At 48.3% G+C, this 12,314-nt stretch overlaps 1 protein-coding gene across 1 annotated transcript in view; it reads left to right on the forward strand.

Moving 5' to 3' along the window:
• The window catches only part of LOC115475118 (lymphocyte antigen 75-like), a 151,842-nt gene that overhangs the window by 17,593 nt on the left and 121,935 nt on the right, over positions 1-12,314 (forward strand). The window lies entirely within an intron of this gene.

Here is a 12,314-nt window from a genome sequence, read left to right on the forward strand (position 1 = left end):
CTTTTGAGCTGTTAAGAATGTTAAGTTGTAAATGGGTCCCTCTCTCTGTTGGAGAAAGAGGAGGCAAGGAAAAGCTGCAGCAGCAGCAGCAATCCAAAAATCCAAGAAGGAGCACCCAAACGGACCAACCAGTGGCTGAACAGTTCAATAGAGTTTATTAAAAAGCAACCTTTGACAAAACAGCATGTTTGTATTGTTCTACCATACAGACGTGTTAGAAAAAAAGCAAAAGACTGCCTGTGTCAGGGGCATATTAGATCCTTATCATAGGGAGAAGTGACAAATCTTACAATAGGACATTCAAAGCATCACGTTTGCTTGCACAGGGCTTCATGAGACCAGTATAAATAACTTACTCCATGTCCGGTTTTGGAGTACCCCTTGCCAGTCAGGTTTTCAGGATATCCGCAATGAATATGCATGAAACAGATTTTCATATAGTAGAGGCAGTGTTTGCAAATCAAGCTCATGCATATTCATTGTGGATATCCTGAAAACCTGACTGGCAAGGGGTACTCCAGGACTGGACTTAGGAAACAGTCAAAAACATTTATTAGTAGCGTAGTGATATCGATGGGCAATAATCTTTTAACAAAGATGCCAAATGTAAAGAGAGATCTGCTATTAGTTCATAGAGCATTAAATAACAGATTTTGAATTTCACTCTCCAGTAAACGGGGAACCAGTGTAAGCCCTTTAAAAACTGAAGCAATTGTAGGGCTTGATGGGCCATTATTACTTCAATGAACTTTGAACTTATTTATTCTATTGTTCAATATATCGCTATCTGAAATAAAAATATAACACGGTGATTTACAAAAGTCATAGGACACTAGAAACAAGACAAAGAAAATCAATAAAGGCAACAAAAACAGAGGACATATATAGCACATCATCAGTGTCCTATGATATCACATATCAAGATCAGGATGGAAAAAGATAGCTAATCCCTTGTTCAAACATGGGTACCATTAACAAGTAGGAAAAGATCATAAAAATAACAATGTCTTAAGATCTGTCTTAAATTTAGGGTACAAGCTTTTTGTACACAAATCTGCAAAACATTGTTATCCATCAGTTGTACAAAACATGACAATAAAATCTTTTGAGGGATACATTTTAGACAAAAGTCTGCTAACTGCCTATAAGGTGGGTAATTTTAAAAGCCATTTGTATGTACAAAATCTCTTTAAAAATGGGCTCTTTATGCATATGTTTATCTCATCTTTTAGATTATAAACCCTCCAGGAATAGGGAAATACCCAGCATGCTCCAGTTTAGCCTTTGAGCTGCTACTGAAAAGTCCTTAGTTAAATCTAAAAAAATAAAAATAAAAAATCCCCCCCAGCTGAATGTGGGCGCTCTGGGGGTGGGTTTGAGGTGGGATTAGCATTTGTTTATAAAATAAGCAGTGAAATTTGTGCATGTTAAAATAGCAGGTATAAATGTGTGCACACTTTTAATGGGGTAATTTCCAAAGGAAAAGTTATCCACATAGTTTTTTTTTTTGAAAACTGGTATAACTTGCACACACATGTGCCACACAAGATAAGCAGTATATTCAGAGCTAAGAAGTCATGTGAAGCAGGGCTTCTGATGTAAGTTTTAATTGGCAAACAACTATAAAACAACCCCATGGGGAGGGAAGGTACATAAGAACATAAACATTGTCATACCGAGACAGACCGAAGGTACATCAAGCCCAGTATCCTGATTCCAATCCTGGTCACAAGTGTCTGGCAAGATCCCAGAACAGTAAAACAGATTTTATACTGCATGTCCTAGAAATAAGCAGTGGGTTTTCCCAAGTCCATCTTGATAATGGCTTATGGACTTTTCTTTTAGGAAATTCTCCAAACCTTTTTTTAAACCCTGCTAAGCTAACTGCTTCTACCAGAGCCGCCGAGAGGGGGGGCAAAATTCCCCGGGCCCAGGCCTCTCTCTCTATCTCCTGCTTCTGGCAGGATCTGATTGATTGCATCCAGACAGGAGTAGAAGAGAGAAAACTCTGGCGCCGCGGCTGGGCCCTCCTTGGAGGCTGGGGAGGACCCAGAGGAGGACATCCAGTGCTGCTATTCTTCCCAGCTGAGCAGTTGCTTATCCTCTCAGGCGCGCATGCTCGGTTTTGAAACCGAGCATGCCCTGAGAGAAAAAGCAGGGGCAGGCAATCGGCAGAAGACAGCTCTGGAGGAAGACGTCTTCTGCTGGCGGGGCCTCAGTATCCCCACCAGCCAACAAGGTATTTCAATTGTGCCAGTGATCCGGGGGGGGGGGGGGGGGGGGGTTGACGATTGTGGGGAGGCGGCACACAACAGGCTCGCTCACAAAATGTATCTCCCCACGCACGCACATGACAGCCTCACTCACAAAATGTACTCCCCCACATGCGCACACGCCACTGCCTCGCACACAAAAAGTACCTCCCCCACGTGCGCACATGCCACTGCCTCGCACACAAAAAGTACCTCCCCCACACGTGCACATGCCACTGCCTCGCACACAAAACGTACCTCCCCCCACACGTGCACATGCCACTGCCTCGCACACAAAAAGTACCTCCCCCCACACATGCATACGCTACTGCCTTGCACACAAAAAGTACCTCCCCCACACGCACACACACCACTGCCTCGCAAACAAAAAGTGCCACTGTCTCGCACGTAAAAACAACTATACCCCCACACCACCTCCATTGATGTGCCCACAACGAATGTTAATATTTCTCTATTCCTCTTTCATTTTCTTTTTTAATTCTAGTCTGAAAACTTCAAGAATCATACACTTTTCTTAGTGGTTGCTAAGATTAAGCCATGGACGAACTGTGCACGTAATTTGTGCCCACATGTTTAGTGTGGGGGGGGGGGGGATCCTGTGAGAAATGTTCAGGGCTCATTTATTTATTTATTTGTTGCATTTGTATCCCACATTTTCCCACCTTTTTACAGGCTCAATGTAGCTACATAGTACAGTGTTGGCGATCGCCAATTCCGGTTTGAGAAATACAGAGTGGTATTGGGTCAAAGCCGGTACGTCAAGTGGAGTTTAAAAAAGGCTTGGACGGCTTCCTAAAGAAAAAGTCCATAGACCATTATTAAATGGACTTGGGGAAAATCCACTATTTCTAGGATAAGCAGTATAGCGAAGATACATACCTGTAGCAGGTATTCTCTGAACACAGCAGGCTGATTGTTCTCACATGTGGGTCGACGTCCGCGTCTGCCCGGGACTCGGCAATTTTGCAAGAAAAATTTTTTAAAAGTTTGCCAGCGCCTTTTGGCGTGCGCACCACGCATGCGCGAATGACTTCCCGCCCGTCACGCGAGCGTTCCCACTCAGTTTAATCAAAAAGCAAATAATAAACTACTACTACTTATCATTTCTAAAGCGCTACTAGACTTACGCAGCGCTGTACACTTGAACATGAAGAGACAGTCCCTGCTCGACAGAGCTTACAATCTAATTAGGACAAACAGGACAAACAAGAGATAAGGGAATATTAAAGTGAGGATGATAAAATAAGGGTTCTGAACAAGTGAATAAGGGTTAGGAGTTAAAAGCAGCATCAAAAAGGTGGGCTTTTAGCTTAGATTTGAAGACAGCCAGAGATGAAGTTTGACGTACCGGCTCAGGAAGTCTATTCCAGGCATATGGTGCAGCAAGGTAAAAGGAACGGAGTCTGGAGTTAGTGGTGGAGAAGAAGGGTGCAGATAAGAGAGATTTACCCAGTGAACGGGGAGGAATGTAGGGAGAGATGAGAGTGGAGAGGTACTGAGGAGCTGCAGAGTGAATGCACTTGTAGGTCAATAAGAGAAGTTTGAACTGTGAGGTTAGCATTCCAGCTCTGAGGTTTCTTTTGGGATTTTTTTTTAATAGAAGTTAGCAGAATTTTATATTAACCATGAAGGTAGTGTAATAGATAAACTCAGAAAAAGTCCAAAAATATTAACATCTCGATCTGCGGCTCTGTAGGTGCCCTGATCAAATCATTTGGCCTTTTATTTATGTTGTAATCCTAATAGTTGCTGTAGAAATAGTTTGGGGAGAGCTGTCAGAAAGGGGGATGTGAAGTCAGTAAGTTTTCCCATTAGACACCCTACAAATGATTTTGCTTAATGTTGAGCCCACTGTCAGACCAATTTTTTTTTTTTTCAATCCAGCAGTTTTTGTACTTCCCAGACGGAACTTCTCTTTACTAGGCTACAGCACCATGAGCATTCATTCACAAATCTACAGGAATTTTTGCCTGTCTTATCTTACAAACTCACTTAACCCAGTCACTGAAACAGCACTGTTCAGACAGGCAGAGAGTTTTCAGATTGCTGCAGTTCTGAATGGGCAGATATGTATTAGCGGGCAGTATAAGGAAGCAAACTGCTTAAACCCCAAGAGATTTAGTTTTTAAGCACTTTTCTGCAAATTCTATACAGCACGACTAGAGTTGCGTGTGCAAACCTGGGCGTACTCTGATTTGCGTGCGCTACTCAATTAGTTAACAAGCCAGTCAGCACCGACAATTTGTTAACAAGCAATTAGCACTAATTGACACTAATTAGTATTTACACGCATTACTCACTAAACGTATTCTATAAAGTAGTCCTTGTAAATTCTACCACATGGATCTCAAAAGTGGACATGGCCATGGGAGGAGTGTGGGGGTTTATAAAATTTACACACAGTGTTGTAGAATAATCCATTCCGGAGTGGGCCTTTACACCAGCTTTTCATTGGTGTAAATGGCTGTGCCTAAATTTTAGTTGCGTGGACAGCACTATGCTTATTCTATAAACCGATTTTTTTTCGGCACCAGATATAGAATAAGGTCCTTTTTGTTTAGATTTATCTGTAATAGAAGGGGGATTTATGGACAAGCATTTTTAAAAGCTTTAGGGTCTCTACAGATGGGAGTAACTAGTGAGGTAATTAAATTTACTGACAACACAAAGTTATTCAAAGTTGTTACAAGAGGACCTTATGAGATTGGACATCCAAATGGCAGATGACATTTAATATAAGCAAAGTGCAAAGTGATGCATGTGGAAAAGAGGAATCCAAACTACAGCTATGTAACGCAAGATTCCACATTAGGAGTCACCGACCAGGAAAGAGATCTAGGTGTTATTGATACTTTGAAACCCTTTGCTCGGTGTGTAGCAGCAGCTAAGATAGCAAATAGAATGTTAGGTATTATTAGGAAAGGAATGGAACAAAAATGAGGATGTCATAATGCCTTTGTATCGCTCTGTGGTGCAACGCACCTCGAATATTGTGTGCAGTTCTGGGCTCCGTATCTCAAAAAAGATATAGTGGAATTAGAAAAGGTACAGAGAAGGGCGACAAAAATAATAAAGGGGATGAGACAGTTTCCCTATAAGGGAAAGGCTGAAGCGGCTAGGGCTCTTCAACTTGGAGAAAAGATGGCTGAGGGGAGATATGATAGAGGTCTATAAAATAATGAGTGGAGTGGAACGGGTAGACTGGAATAGTTTGTTTACACTTTCCAAAAATACTAGGAGTAGGGGGTATGCAATAAAGCTATGTAAATTTAAAATGAATCTGAGAAAATATTTCTTCACTCAACGTGTAATTAAATTCTTGAATTTGTTGCCAGAGAATGTAGTAAAAGCAGTTAGCTTAGCAGGGTTTAAAAAAGGTTTGGAGAATTTCCTAAAAGTCCATAAGCCGTTTTTAGATGGACTTGGGGAAAATCCACTGCTTATTTCTAGGATAAGCAGCATAAAATGTATTGTACTGTTTTGGGATCTTGCCAGGTACTTGTAACCTGGATTGGCCACTGTTGCAAACAGGGTGCTGGGCTTGATGGACCTTCAGTCTGTGCTAGTATAGCAATACTTATGTTCTGCGAGTAGAGGAGTAGCCTAGTGGTTAGTGTAGCAGACTTTGATCCTGGGGAACTGGGTTTGATTCCCACTGCAGCTCCTGGTGACTCTGGAGAAGTCACTTAACCCTCCATTGCCCCAGGTATTAAATAGTACCTGTATATACTATGTAAATCTCTTTGAATGTAGTTGCAAAACCCACAGAAAGGCAGTATATCAAGTCCCATTCCCTTTCCCTTGTGTTGCTGTTTAATTGATTGCTAAGACTTCCCACCAGGGACTGGAAACAGTTTCTCTACAGCATCATCTTCAACCCCAGCTGCCCTGAGAAACTAAAGGCTTGACCTAGCAATCTTATTCAGGTCCTTATTGGCAGGCATAACACTGCTGTTCCATATCATCAAGCTGATCAATCCATAGACTGGTGGGTTGTGTCCATCTACCAGCAGGTGGAGATAGAGAGCAATCCTTTTGCCTCCCTATATGTGGTCATGTGCTGCCGGAAACTCCCCAGTATGTTCTCTATCTCAGCAGGTGGTGGTCACACACAGCAGCAGCTCTGGCTAGGCCTCCAAGCCTAATTTTTAGGTTTTGTTGAGTGCCTGGGGTTGAGGGCTCTTCTTGAGCAACTGCAAACCTGGTGGTGCCAGGTCCCTCCTTTTCTCCCCCCTCCTGCTGGCTCCGTTAAAAAAAAAAAAAATTTTGAACGTCCTTAAAGGCGTTTATTTCGACGTTTATTTAAACGTTTATTGCAGCTACTCACTGGGACACCAGGTCGTTACAGCTCGGAGCGGAAAGCAGGTAATTTTTACCTTTTTATAGCGGGCAGGGGGTTCCCCGATTGATCTCCACGTGGCATATGGCGTCGGAGGGCGAGGGCGCAAAGAGTCGCTCCCCGGATCGCTTAGGCGCTTCTAGAGGGGATGCGGGGGTCTTAAAGTCTGATTCGCCCTTGTTGGGTGACAGTTTCGTGACCGATGAGTGTCCCGGTCCTTCCTCCGGCGTGGCGGTTTTTCCCGCCATAAACGCCCATCCCCCGCTGCTCGCCTCCGCCATCTTGGCCGGCCACGCGGCTCGGATGGCTTCTTCGTGGGCCGCCCTTGAGGGAGACATTAATGCCATGGACGCCCTTAATTTGGGCGACGGCACCAAAGCGGCTAAAATTAAGCGCCGTTTTTCCCGCGCGGCTCCTTCGCGGAGTGTCGCGCCGGACGCCATTTTGGATGCGCAGCATGTCTCTCCCCCGCTCTTGCGAGCGCCGGTTGAGGGTGCGTCTAGGGCTGTAGCCCAGGCTGCGGAAGTGCACAGTCTGGGGGGTTTCTCCCCCGAGTTTGTTTTGCTGCTGCATCAGGCCTTCCTTATGCAAAACGCTGCCCCTGCTCCCTCGTTTGGTAAAGAGGTTGAGGTCCCCGGAGGTAAACGCCCTCGGGTTGATTCCCAGGCCTTGGAGGACCTTGTCTCCTCCGATGTAGATGAGGGCAGCGTATCTGAGTTCTCCCAACGGTCCTTTGCGGATTCCTTGGAGGAGACGGATCCCCGCTCGGATGGAGTGGATGACCTTTCTGCAGCGCGGCTTTTTAGCTCAGAGGATTTGCCCAACCTGTTAGTGCAGGCCATGGGCATTTTGAAGATTTCCTCTCCGGAGGACGTCTCTCCCTCAGCCCCTGTTGGCTCTGCCATTATGCTGGGGACGAAACGCCCGCCTAGAACCTTCCACGTGCATGATGCCATGCACACCTTAATTTCGGCTCAATGGGATGTCCCGGAAGCGAGCCTCAAAGTGGCTAGGGCTATGTCCCGCCTCTATCCTTTGCCTGAAAGTGAACGTGAGGCCTATCTGTGGCCTACCGTGGATTCTTTAATCACTGCGGTGACTAAGAAAACGGCTTTGCCGGTGGAAGGTGGCACGGCCCTAAAGGACGCACAAGACAGAAGATTGGAGGTGGCCTTAAGGTCGTCCTTTGAGGCGACTGCTTTAAGTTTGCAGGCCTCGGTTTGCGGTTCCTATGTGGCCAGGGCGTGCCTGACTATGGTGCAGCGGGCTTCCCCCTCGGATCATTCCTTGAGGGCTGATTGGCCGGCCCTGGAATCGGGCTTAGCCTATTTGGCAGACTTGCTGTATGATGTCTTGAGAGCCTCAGCTAAAGGCATGGCTCAGACAGTCTCTGCGCGGCGGTGGCTTTGGCTGAAACATTGGTCTGCTGACCACGCCTCTAAATCCCGCCTGGCTAGATTGCCTTTTAAAGGCAAGCTGCTCTTTGGGGTCGAGCTGGACAAAATCGTGACTGATCTCGGCACGTCTAAGGGCAAGAAGTTACCAGAGGTCAGGGCTCGGGCTAGTACTCGTTCCGGTACCTCCAGAGGACGGTTTCAGGAAGCCCGTCGGTACCGCCCGGGCAGGTCGGGCTCCTCTGCCCCCTCTTCCTTCAAGAGGACTTTCTCCCCCAAGCAGCATTCCTTTCGCAGAGACCGCCGTCCCGGAGGTGCTCCCTCCGGTCCTCCCCCAGGGTCTCGTACCCAATGACGGGGCCTTGGTCCACGCCCCAGTGCAGATTGGAGGACGGCTGTCCTCGTTTCTGGGCGAGTGGACCACAGTAACTTCAGACGCTTGGGTGCTGGAAGTCATCAGAGACGGCTACAAGCTAGAGTTCTGCCGACCCTTAAGAGACGGGTTTGTATTCTCTCCCTGCAAGTCTCCGGTCAAAGCTGTGGCAGTGCAGCAGACCTTGGACAACCTGATCCGCCTGGGTGCGGTCGTTCCGGTGCCAGAAAATCAGATTGGCAAGGGACGTTACTCCATTTACTTTGTGGTACCAAAGAAAGGAGGTTCTGTCCGGCCTATCCTCGACCTCAAAGGGGTCAATCGGGCCTTGAAAGTGCGGCACTTTCGCATGGAGACTCTCCGCTCTGTTATAGCGGCAGTGAAGGCGGGAGAGTTCTTGGCTTCCTTGGACATCAAGGAAGCGTACCTGCATATTCCCATCTGGCCTCCTCATCAACGCTTCCTGCGTTTTGCAGTCCTGGGACGACACTTCCAGTTCAGAGCCCTCCCTTTCGGGTTGGCTACTGCTCCGCTGACCTTTTCCAAAGTAATGGTGGTCATCGCGGCCTTCCTGCGAAAGGAAGGAGTACAAGTCCATCCTTATCTGGACGACTGGTTGATCGGAGCCCCCTCTTATGCAGAGTGCGGCAAAGCTGTGAACCGGGTGGTTGCTCTTTTGAGCTCCCTGGGGTGGATCATCAACTGGGAGAAGAGCCAGCTGCGCCCGACTCAGTCCCTGGAGTATCTGGGAGTTCGATTCGACACCCAAGTGGGCAGAGTGTTCCTGCCAGACAATCGGATTGTCAAACTTCAGGCTCAGGTGGACCAGTTCCGAGTAGCCTCTCCTCTTCGGGCTTGGGACTATGTGCAGCTGTTGGGCTCTATGACGGCCACGATGGAAGTAGTGCCCTGGGCCAGGGCTCATATGAGACCACTACAACACTCTCTGTTGCAGCGCTGGACTCCGATGTCGGAGGATTATGCTGTGCACCTTCCCTTGGACCCAGCAGTGCGCAAGGCGCTGAGCTGGTGGCTGCAGACAGACAAGTTGTCTGCAGGAATGCCTCTGGTGACCCCAGAGTGGATTGTCGTCACGACGGACGCCTCTTTGACTGGCTGGGGAGCCCACTGCTTGGGAAGGACAGCGCAGGGGCTCTGGTCTCCTGCAGAGGCAAAGTGGTCTATCAACCTCCTGGAACTCAGAGCCATTCGGTTGGCGCTTTTGGAGTTCATCCCGGTACTGGCGGACAATGCCACTGCTGTGGCCTATGTCAACCGCCAGGGAGGTACCAAGAGCGCCCCTCTAGCCAAGGAGGCCATGAATCTATGCCAGTGGGCGGAAGCGAACCTGGAACAGCTGTCAGCGGCCCACATTGCCGGAGTCATGAATGTCAAGGCGGACTTTCTCAGTCGCCATACCTTGGAGCCCGGAGAGTGGCAGCTATCTGCTCAGGCGTTCTTGGACATCACGAAGCGCTGGGGCCAGCCGAGCCTAGATCTGATGGCGTCATCGGCCAATTGCCAAGTGCCGCGCTTTTTCAGCAGAGGACGGGACCCTCGATCCCTGGGAGTAGATGCTCTTCTCCAACAGTGGCCGACACAAGAGCTTCTCTATGTGTTCCCGCCCTGGCCCATGCTAGGCAGGGTGCTAGACCGGGTGGCAAAGCATCCAGGCCGGATAATCCTGGTGGGTCCGGATTGGCCCAGACGTCCCTGGTATGCGGACTTGATCAGGCTCTCAGTCGACGATCCTCTGCGGCTGCCAGTGGAGCAGGGCCTGTTGCATCAGGGTCCCGTGGTGATGGAGGATCCCTCCCCCTTTGGTCTTACAGCCTGGCTATTGAGCGGCAGCGTCTGAGGAAGAAGGGCTTCTCAGACAAGGTCATCGCCACTATGCTGAGAGCGAGGAAGCGCTCTACTTCTACTGCTTACGCCAGGGTTTGGCGTACCTTTGCAGCATGGTGTGAAGCAGGCTCACTTTCTCCCTTCACTGCTCCAATTTCTTCAGTGTTGGCGTTCCTGCAAGAAGGTCTGGAGAAAGGCCTGTCGCTCAGTTCCCTTAAAGTCCAGGTAGCGGTTCTGACTTGCTTCAGGGGCCGCCTGAAGGGTGTTTCCCTGGCTTCACAGCCAGATGTGGTGCGCTTTCTCAAGGGAGTTAATCACCTGCGCCCTCCTCTGCACTCTGTGGTGCCTGCATGGAATCTCAATCTGGTGCTAAGAGCCTTGCAGAAGCCGCCTTTTGAACCCTTGTCGAGGGCATCTCTGAAAGACCTGACGTTGAAAGCAGTCTTTTTGGTGGCTATCACTTCAGCCAGAAGAGTTTCCGAGCTCCAGGCGCTCTCATGTCGAGAGCCTTTTCTGCAGTTCACTGAGGCAGGAGTGACTATTCGCACAGTGCCTTCCTTCCTGCCCAAGATTGTTTCTCGCTTCCATGTGAATCAGCAGCTCTGTCTCCCTTCCTTTCGTAGGGAGGACTACCCAGAGGAATACTCTGCTCTCAAATGTCTGGATGTGAGACGAGTCATCATCAGATACTTGGAAGTGACCAATGATTTCCGGAAATCGGATCATCTGTTTGTCCTGTTTGCAGGTCTTCGTAGGGGTCTGCAGGCTGCTAAGCCTACAGTGGCAAGATGGGTCAAGGAAGCCATTGCAGCGGCTTATGTGGCCGCGGGGAAGGTGCCGCCTATCCAGCTGAAGGCTCACTCCACAAGAGCTCAGGCGGCCTCGATGGCAGAGGCCGGTTCCGTCTCCTTGGAAGAGATATGCAAGGCGGCAACTTGGGCTTCGGCCCATACATTCTCCAAGCATTACCGCTTGACTGTGGCTGCTCGGGCGGAGGCCCGGTTTGGAGCTTCAGTGTTGCGGTCAGGGATTTCTATGTCCCGCCCTGGGTGAGTACTGCTTCGGTACATCCCACCAGTCTATGGATTGATCAGCTTGATGATATGGAAGGTAAAATTATGTATCATACCTGATAATTTTCTTTCCATTAATCATAGCTGATCAATCCATAGTCCCTCCCAGATATCTGTACTGTTTATATTCTGGTTGCATTTCAGATTCAAGTTTAGTCTTCAGTTCCTGTTCAGGAAGACTTCGTGTTCAAGTTATTTTTTCACTTGGATTCTTCAAGAGTTGAGACGAGTTTGTGTTACAGTGAGCTGCTGCATTCCTCTCCCCTCCGTTTTACGGGGCTGGATTGAGATTTAAATTCTGCCGGCACTCCCTCCCGCTTCGTGCGGCTGTAGGGCAGCATTGTACCCCTCCCGCTTCGGCGGTGTTAGGGTCAGTCAGCTCCTCCCGCGGTTGCGGTTGCAGGATAAGCCAGATCCCCCCGCATCGGCGGGTGTGGTGTCCCTCCCCCGCTCCGCGGGGATGAGCTGGACGGATTCCCCTCCCCCACTTGTGTGGGGATGAGCTGGGTTAATTCCCCTCCCCCGTTTCGGCGGTGGTGAGCTGGGCAGAGTGTCCCTTTGTGGGTGTAATTCTCTAAGTGCTGAGTCCTGCGGATGGAGCTTTGATATCGACATACTGAGGAGTTTCCGGCAGCACATGACCACATATAGGGAGGCAAAAGGATTGCTCTCTATCTCCACCTGCTGGTAGATGGACACAACCCACCAGTCTATGGATTGATCAGCTATGATTAATGGAAAGAAAATTATCAGGTATGATACATAATTTTACCTTCCGCCACCGGGCTGGTCGTAGAACAATTTTCTTTTGGTAAAGTGTTACCTCTAGTTTGGAAATGCATACACTTATAATTTTGCGTGCCATTGAAATAATTATGGCCTCTTATTATTTAAATGTCATCCAGTCCTAATAACATTTTATTTAAAAGTGAGCGGTTTGAAGTTCTGTTTTCCATTCCTTTGTTGGTTGTTTGTGGTTCTTGTTACTACTTCCGACTTTATGATTTAAGTTTTCAC

Source organism: Microcaecilia unicolor, chromosome 7 (genome assembly GCF_901765095.1).
Source record: "Microcaecilia unicolor chromosome 7, aMicUni1.1, whole genome shotgun sequence".
Taxonomy (NCBI): domain Eukaryota; kingdom Metazoa; phylum Chordata; class Amphibia; order Gymnophiona; family Siphonopidae; genus Microcaecilia; species Microcaecilia unicolor.